We start from the raw sequence: 8,506 nt of genomic DNA, 5'->3' as shown, positions 1-8,506 counted from the left end.
TAATAGTTAAACATGGCAGTTTGCTCATGCTTTAGGTTGCTGAAAGAATCATTTGCTCCTTTGAGGCCCACCTCAAAAGTAGGGGCGAACGTGCTTTTGCCATAGCAGGTCCTCGCCACTGGAACTCTCTGCCAGTAGAACTAAAAAAGGCTTAATCGCTCCCTATTTTTAAGTCTAAATTAAAGACGCATTTTTTTCTAGGTCTTTTGAAGCATAAGTCCTTCCCTTTTAGAAGGGGGGAGGGGGAGGGGGGGGGGGGCGTTGGGTGGCCGTTGGGAGTGGGATCAAAATGGTTATGTTCTCTATCGTGTTTAGTGTTGGTCAACTGTGGTGGCATCTTGTAATTAGGAAAAAAATTTTTATTATTATTATTATTTATTTTTATTTTATTTTGCTCTTTTATTGATAATCTTTCTATGTTCCTTCCTATTATGTGCCTATTGCTGTTTTTACTCTTTTATGCTCATATCATGTGTTTATTTACTCTCTGTAAAGCACTTGGTGCAGCCTTGTAGCAGTTGGAAAAATAAATAAATAGAACTTGAACTTTGTTTTTTCCAGTTTCACCCTTCACTCTCGCGTTTGTCCATTTCTGAACGGTTCAAAGGTCAGAAACACTTCAATAAGCACGTTATTATCATCAGCTCAAGAAGTTCATTATTCAACGACGACAAGGTTTGTTTAAGCTCGGGTCAACCATGGCTTGTTATTATATGTATTTATTATTACGATGTAATGTCTTAGCTGTGTTTTTATACATGGTGTTTCCTTCGTTTTCATTCTCCTGGCTTGTGCATGATATGTGCGTCTAGCTCTGCCTTTTGCTGTGCTAGGTACCCTTTCGAAAGGATAGCCAAAAAGGGGTACGGTCCGGTTCGCTTTTTGGTACCATTTGACAGTGGAAACAGCCATAAAAGCGTAGCGTAGTGTAGTGTACCGTATCAGTAAGTGGGAACAGGCCATTACTGCTCAAAGAATTAAGTGCTAAAGTAAAGAGAATAGAATTGTTTTTACAGGTGATTTGTCAAGCCTACTTACCTAAATGAAGCCCACTTCATAAATGTACAGTGTTTTTTAATATAATTTAATAGAGATATGGTGTGACTGTAAGAGTTATGATGTGGAGAAGCCCTGAAGAAGCATTTTTAGAGATATGTATTGATTGTAAGAACGTGTGCAAACGTGTAAAACTGGTGCAAGTGTCGGTTAAAGTGTCAGAGAGATGATTGTGTGTTTTCTTCAGGTGGTTTGTCAAACCCACTCACCTGAGTGAAGCATAAAATTTGATCATTCACTTTGAATCCTAACATTTATTATAACCACAGCTGCCCAACTCACTGCAGAATTAAATGTGCACCACAACTCTCTGGTTTCCACCAAAACTGTGTGACGTGAGCTCTACAGGGTCAATTTAAATTGCTGACTGCTATAGTCAAACCTTTGTTCACTCGCTCCAATGCCAAACATCTGAAGAGTCTCTCACATCCTGGAGAGTTATGGTGTGGAAAAGCCCCAAAGAAGCATTTTAGCAATATGGAGTCATTGTGTGCAACGGATGGAGTATGGAGTGAACGTGTGCAAATGTGTAAAAAGATTTAGAAGTAGAAACAGAAGGTGATTATTCAAATAAATAATCTCCAACTATTCATTAATTACACAAGTAGTCTAAAGTGTTTCCCGCATGCCCTCTTTACGCCATTACAGCTGTACTGAACATCTTACATTCGTAAAAGCACAGAAAGCAGGCATCATTTGCACATTAGGCAGAAGCTGAGGAAATCTCACAGCACAATCGATGCACCGCGGCTCTTATTAACATTTGTAAGTCCTGATTTTATTGGAAACCCCTCTGTCTGAGATCCTGACCTGCGGAAATCACTGAACGACGCGTCACCTCATCTGTTCAGGCAGAAAAGGGCCGGGATCCACAGCGTGAAGTTAATCACCTCAATACAGAGGAAAAACCCAGAGAAACAATTTACATGCATCGATCTCAGATGCAGGGAAAGACAGAGATGCATTTCCTTCTGCTTTTTTAAATGGTTTGCAGAATGATTTTGATTGGTAAACATTTGGTTTTGTACCTTGAAAATGTGGTAATTTTTGTATATTTATTTATTTTGTGTGAGTGTGTGTGTGTATATATATATATTTATATATATATATATATATATATATATATATATATATATATATATATATATATATATATATATATATATATACATATACATATAAATAATATTGATATAATCTAAATTATATACATTAGAATCTATTTTTATTTATTTCTAGTCAACATCCATCACAGATCATGGTTTGTTTGTTTTTAGATTTCCTTTTGATGGTCGTAAATGGTAAAATCTTACATAAGAGTGCTGCTAAAACATCTATTAAACCGCATAAGCTTGTAAACCTTTTAATTCAAATGCATTTCAGACTAGATCTGGTCTGAAAATCTCTACTTGGTATTCAGTTAAAGTTATCAAATGCACAGCAATCACGCCAAGGTGAGTTGATTCGTCTAATCTACACATATTGAAGTATAATTGCAGGGTAGCAGAATCGTCTCTGTGCAGACGGTGAAGAAGCGTTCACTCCTGACATCCTCAAATGTATTTGGTTTAAGCGTTAAAATGAGCTGTCGATGAAGTTTGTATTTAGTCACGGTTCAGTTGTTTAATTAACTTCTTTTGCAATAACACATTGCCATTTACAATCAAATGCTACACATATATACACCTTCAAATACAGATTCAAATACACTCACCCTATTCTACCTTCATGAATCCAGATTCTGGAAACACTCCGCTCAACATTTGTAGTCCATATTGACATGATGGCATCACACAGCTGATGTAAATTTGTAAATGAAGCAAATCTCCCCCTGCAGGAAATCCCAAAGGTGATGCTCCATTGAACAGGGATCTATGGAGGACATTTGACTTTAGTGAACTCATTGACATGTTCAGGAAACCAAACTGATGATCTGAGCTTTGCGTTTACCTGCTGGAAGACGACACAATGGGATGGTCATAAAGGGATGGTCTTGGTCATCAACAATGCTCAACAGTCAGTTAAATATCTGTTGAAGGAGCAGTATCAGCAGATATTAAGCAGACAGTCTACTAATACTCAAATGGACCATCAAAATAAAGTGTTACCTTTTGTTTTATTTAACATTGTTAAAGTGTGCCGAGAAAAACGTACACCATTAGGGCTCATTCATCACTTCAAAAGTGTTGTTGCTTCTAAAAATGCGAGACACAACACTTCAGAATGGTTTTGGGGGAAAAGGGCTGCAAAAAGCATGAGGATATCCAGACATAGCTACTGAGTGCCTGTAAAGGCTGATTTAAACTTCTGCGTCAAGCGCACGCGTATGCTACGGCGCGGCGTGGCTGTCGCTGATGTGCACCACTCAAAAAATTTAACTACATGTCACAACAACGCATAGCACAAGCTCTGTGATCGATCGGCTTGGACGCGCGAGCCCGATGGAGCGATTGTTTACAAGTGTAGAGTCCCGTGAAGGAGCTCCGAATGGAAAGTTTTGTTTTGTGTTTACCTCATAGTTAAAGTTGTTGCACGTCCGGTTCCTGCCTTAAAATGAGCGAGTTTGAACCTATTATACATTAAGGAAGCGTTAAGAAAAAACCAAACACCAATGAAGAATCTCTACACAGAGGAACATAAAAACACCTCACGGCCAACTAGTGTTTCGGAAGTGTTGCAGAGTAACATAAACAGCGCGCAGAAGTATGAATGCACAGCTACGCGCATTGCATTCGCCGTGGGTCACGCCAATAACTTGATGCAGAAGTATAAACCAGGCTTAGGCCGAAATTTCCAATGGTTGTCCCGCCTCCTAGTACTTCTGATTGGTCCACTGCTTTGAAACTTATATTGATGAGCTGCATTGCGTGTAAAAAATTCTGTTAACTTGATTATGGTCCGTCAAGCACATTTACATTTAAAAATGACATCAAAAGTTATCTAGGTGGGCCTAAAATGTGCAAAGAAAAACTCACTTACACCATTACACCAGCAGCAGCCTGAACAGTCGATATACATCAGGGCAGAGCCATGCTTCCATGTTATTTCCACCAAATTTGAACCCAAATATCCAAATGTTGGAGCAGAAATCCATACTCACCAGATCAGACCAACTTTTTTCCCAATCTTCCATTCTCAGCTTTGTTGAGCTGCTGTGAATTGTAGCCTCAGTTTGTTGTTTAGTGTTTTTTAGCTGACAGGAGTGAGTTTCTCCAGTGTTTTCTTCTTCTGGAGTTCATCTTCTTGAAGGTTTGAGCTGTTGTTGTATGTGTTCAGAGATGCTCTCCTGCAGACTACAGTTATTTGAGTTACGGTTGTCTTTCCAGAGACTGCCATCAACAAGGCACTTTTTGCCTCCAACACAACTGCAATATATTTTCTTTTCCAAATAATTCCCCGCAAACCCCAGAGATGTTTGTGCATGATCAACAAGCATGCCCCGTTAAATCACCTTTCCCAGACATCCCGCCCTGCAAAAACTCATTTCAAGGTAAAACGTAATTTATAACAGTTCTTTTTCCCTTAGCATTCTCAGCTAAAGTTTCCACAAACTTGTAATATCATCCGACTACACTACACTTGCCAAGGTTGTATAATGTATGCAGCTCAATAGTATGGCTTGCTTGATTCATTGTCAGGAGCGTTGATCTTTTAGATAACTTATGTCAAGTAGTAGAGATCTGCACGCATTTAAATGGTTTTGATCAAACGTTACTTTATATTCTTCAGCAAACCGCAAACGTTTAAACTCAATGCCTTTTTCAATATAAATGTAATAGCCAAATAAATGTAAGGTCCTTCAAATTGTATTTATACTCAACAACTGCAACCAGCACATCTTGATCTAATAGAAATTGTGGTGTAAAGGTTTGAGTGCATATTCCTGACAAGCGATCAGGTACGATATGTGATTGTAGCCGCAGAACAGCTTCAGTGACCACAGCAATTTACACTAGAGGTACTTTACTGCACTATTGGTGTGATTCAAGGCTTACATTATCACTACATGCGATTATACTCTCACTTTAGAGGTGATTTTTTCTGGTAGCGTTTTCGCTGTTACATCTATTAATTGTGGGATATTGTATCTAATTTGCAAGGAGCCGTCGGGAATAAGCGGGAGACTCCCAGAGCTTCAAGGAGAGGTGGCATTTTTGCCGTTTATCACCGTTGGGTTGATCAGTCTGAACTTCAACTATTTCAACCAGCACTTCTTGACCTAATAGAAATTGTGTGGTGGATTGAATTGAGTGCATATTCCTGACAAGCTATCAGGTAAGATATGTGACTGTAGCCTCGGAAAACTCTTTACCATCTTCAGTGACCACAGGGATTCACACTAGGGGTACTTTACTACACTTTTGGTGTAAATCAAGGCTTACTACATCACGCCATGTGATTATACTCTCACTTCAGAGGGGATTTTCCTAGTAGCGCTGTCTCTGTTGCATCCATTATTTCCAGTATATTGAATCTTATTTGCAGGGAGCCATCAGGAATATACATGCGACTCCTAGAGCTTCCAGGAGAGGTGGCATTTCTGCTTTTTAATCACCATTGTGTTGATCAGTCTGAACTTCAACTATTTCAATCAACACATCTTGATCTAATAGAAATAGTTGCAGAAAGATTTGAGCGCATATTCCTGACAAGCCATCAGGTATGATATGTGATTGTAGCCTTGGAAAGTTCTTCAACAGCTTCAGTGACCACAGGGATTTACACTAGGGGTACTTTACTACACTTTTGGTGTAATTCAAGGCTTACCATATCACTATTTGCGATTATACTCTCTCAATCTAGAGGCCATTTTTCCCGGTAGCCTTCTCTCTGTTGCATCCATGATTTCTGGGATATTGTATTTCATTTGCAGGGAGCCATCAGGAATATGCATGAGACTCCCAGAGCTTCCAGGAGAGGTGGTATTTCTGCTTTTTAATCATTATTGTGTTGATCAGTCTGAACTTCAACTATTTCAATCAACACTAATAGAAATCTAATAGAAATAGTTTTAGAAAGATTTGAGTGCATATCCCTGACAAGCCATCAGGTATCATATGTGATTGTAGCCTTGGAAAGTTCTTCAACAGCTTCAGTGACCACAGGGATTTACACTAGAGGTATTTTACTCTACAATAGGTGTAACTCAAGGCTTACGATATCACTATGTGTGATTATACTCTCACTTCAGAGACAATTTTTCCTGTGACCATTCTCTCTGTTGCATCCACGATTCCCTGGATATTGTATCTAATTTGCAGGGAGCTTTCAGGAATATGCTAGAAACTCCCAGATCTTCAAGGAGAGGTGCCATTTTTTGATGTTTATCTTGTGTTGATCAGTTTTTAACTATTTCAACCAGCACACCTTGATCTATTTAAAAGTGTGGCGGAAAGGTTTGTGTGCATATTCCTGACAAGCCATTTGGTATGGTATGTGATTGTAACCTCGGAAAGTTCTTCAACATCTTCAGTGACCACAGAAATTTACACTAGAGGTATTGATCATTGTGTTGATCAGTCTTAACTTCAGCATATCCAAATGTGAAGTGGGTCTGGCTTCAATCCGCATAATAATAATAATAATACATGCATAAATATAAAAGAGACTGCATGCAATCCTAATCTTACCCCTCACAGTAATGTCACTTAGTCTATTGAGTGTATGTGCCTGAGCCTGCATGTGCAAGTCTGCAGCAAGATACTATTGCCACATCCTCAAACGCACAGAGCTAGCATAATCTGATCGTCATACAACCACTTTTGAATGGTCACCGCCAGTTCAATGCATTTTGTAGTCTGATCAAAGCACGCTGTTGTGCAAGCGCCGAACTAAAACTGCTTAAGGCACAGCGGTGCAATGCAAAATAAACGCTCTGAGCAATATTTAAACTGAATCTTCCTGCTGTGGTGCAGATATCTACTGGTCTGGGGCCATTAAGACCATCTGCGGGGCCACGTCTACCTTTAAGTGCTGTTAAATTCAAGACAAGCTGTTTGAATGTTTTCTTTTTTTCCCCGAGAAACTTCAAGGTAATGTTGTTTACCAGGAAAAGCGCTGACGCTCTCGAGACGAAGAAATCAGCGAATGTTCCCAGCCTCTCAGATGTTGTCCGCATCTTCAACCCGATCCTGATGAAAGCCAACAGAGTGGGGAGAAAGATCTCCAGTGTGCTTAAGGTGAAAAAAAAAGCCCCGTTCTCAATGATGAATCAGGCCTCGGGCAAGGCCAGAAGAGCTCTCCGGACAGCTTTAGACTACAGCATGAAAACACTCAAAAATATCAGATATTATAAAGGACTTCTGTGTGTCATACACGGCTCACAGTCTGAGGATATACATGGATACCTGGAACAAAAAAAGAGGAGAGTAAATGGCTGGGAAGTGTTGGGACATTGTTTGTGTTTGAACAACATGAGCGGCTGACTGAAAAACAGCATGCAGTTCTTTCAAGTCATCTTGTGAGTGACTCCTGAGAAAAGAGGAAGCAAGAATAAACACAGGTTTAATTTTATTGTGAAAAATGACTGAAATGATAATTTAGTAATTATTGAAAACAACCCAATACTTAACCTAGTGCTTTCTCTTGCATCCGACTCATGAATCTCACAGAAATCATTCAAGTATGGTGAAGGAAAAATCATGGTTTGGGGTTACACTCAGTATGGAGATCTGCAGAATAGATGGCAACACTAACAGTCTGAGGTATCAAGACATTTGTGCTGCCCATTACATTACAAACTGTACATTATTTCTGTTAAGTGACAAGACTTTTGTCTGAGCAAAGTCAGACCTTACTGTCCAATTTAAATCATTAAAAATCAAGGCATGATCATGTTTTATTTTGCTAAAATAAGCGTAATCTAGAGGCCTTTGCCTTTCATATAAGCCTCTTCTGATACCAAATGATCAACTAGAAGTCAAGCTATTATTTGTTGTTATTTTTATGAGGCTGTTTGGGACATTGATGCTTTTTGCTAAACATTTTGAAATGCACTTCAATCCTGGATTAAAAAAATTAATGAGTTAATGGTTTTGGTTAAAAAGGAGTAGCTAAAGTTCAAAGTTGCTTATGAACTAAAAGCAACACCACTACCAGCACGAAGCATCACAGCAGCTCCTAATAAAAAAGCTCAATTATAACGCAGCGTGGAGTAAATATTTCAAAGGGCGCAGTTGGTGGTGGTCAGCGGGAAGAGTTTCGGCAGCTGGTGCCTGGCAGGGCTCTGTGGTGGAGGCTTTTCCCCCATATAAAGACAGATGGAGAGGGTGAGTGACCTGGCAGCCCAAAACCTGTACTTAGATATTCATCATTTCCACTGCCATTAGAAGGAACTATGAAATAGGCTACTAGTTAACCGCTCATGTACACAATTACACTGTTATAACTGTATTGTGTTGTATATTATAGTTCAAACACCTTGCAATAAGCTGCCAGTACATTTTCTGTT

At 39.2% G+C, this 8,506-nt stretch overlaps 1 long non-coding RNA gene across 1 annotated transcript in view; it reads right to left on the bottom strand.

Moving 5' to 3' along the window:
- Window positions 1–7,882, bottom strand: part of LOC103910395 (uncharacterized) — a 21,002-nt gene extending 13,120 nt beyond the window's left edge. Inside the window, exons 1-7 of the long non-coding RNA XR_012401810.1 lie at window positions 7,629–7,882; window positions 7,404–7,527; window positions 7,103–7,312; window positions 4,157–4,349; window positions 3,165–3,251; window positions 3,007–3,085; window positions 2,771–2,928 (exon numbers count right to left, since the gene is read on the bottom strand). This is a non-coding gene — a long non-coding RNA (uncharacterized lncRNA). The remainder of the gene's footprint in view (window positions 1–2,770; window positions 2,929–3,006; window positions 3,086–3,164; window positions 3,252–4,156; window positions 4,350–7,102; window positions 7,313–7,403; window positions 7,528–7,628) is intronic.
- Between the last annotated feature and the right edge of the window lie 624 nt (window positions 7,883–8,506).

This window comes from Danio rerio, chromosome 4 (assembly GCF_049306965.1).
Source record: "Danio rerio strain Tuebingen ecotype United States chromosome 4, GRCz12tu, whole genome shotgun sequence".
NCBI classification, from domain to species: Eukaryota; Metazoa; Chordata; class Actinopteri; order Cypriniformes; family Danionidae; genus Danio; species Danio rerio.
Note: the sequence above shows the minus strand (reverse complement) of the source record. Positions and strands in the feature narration are given on the sequence as shown.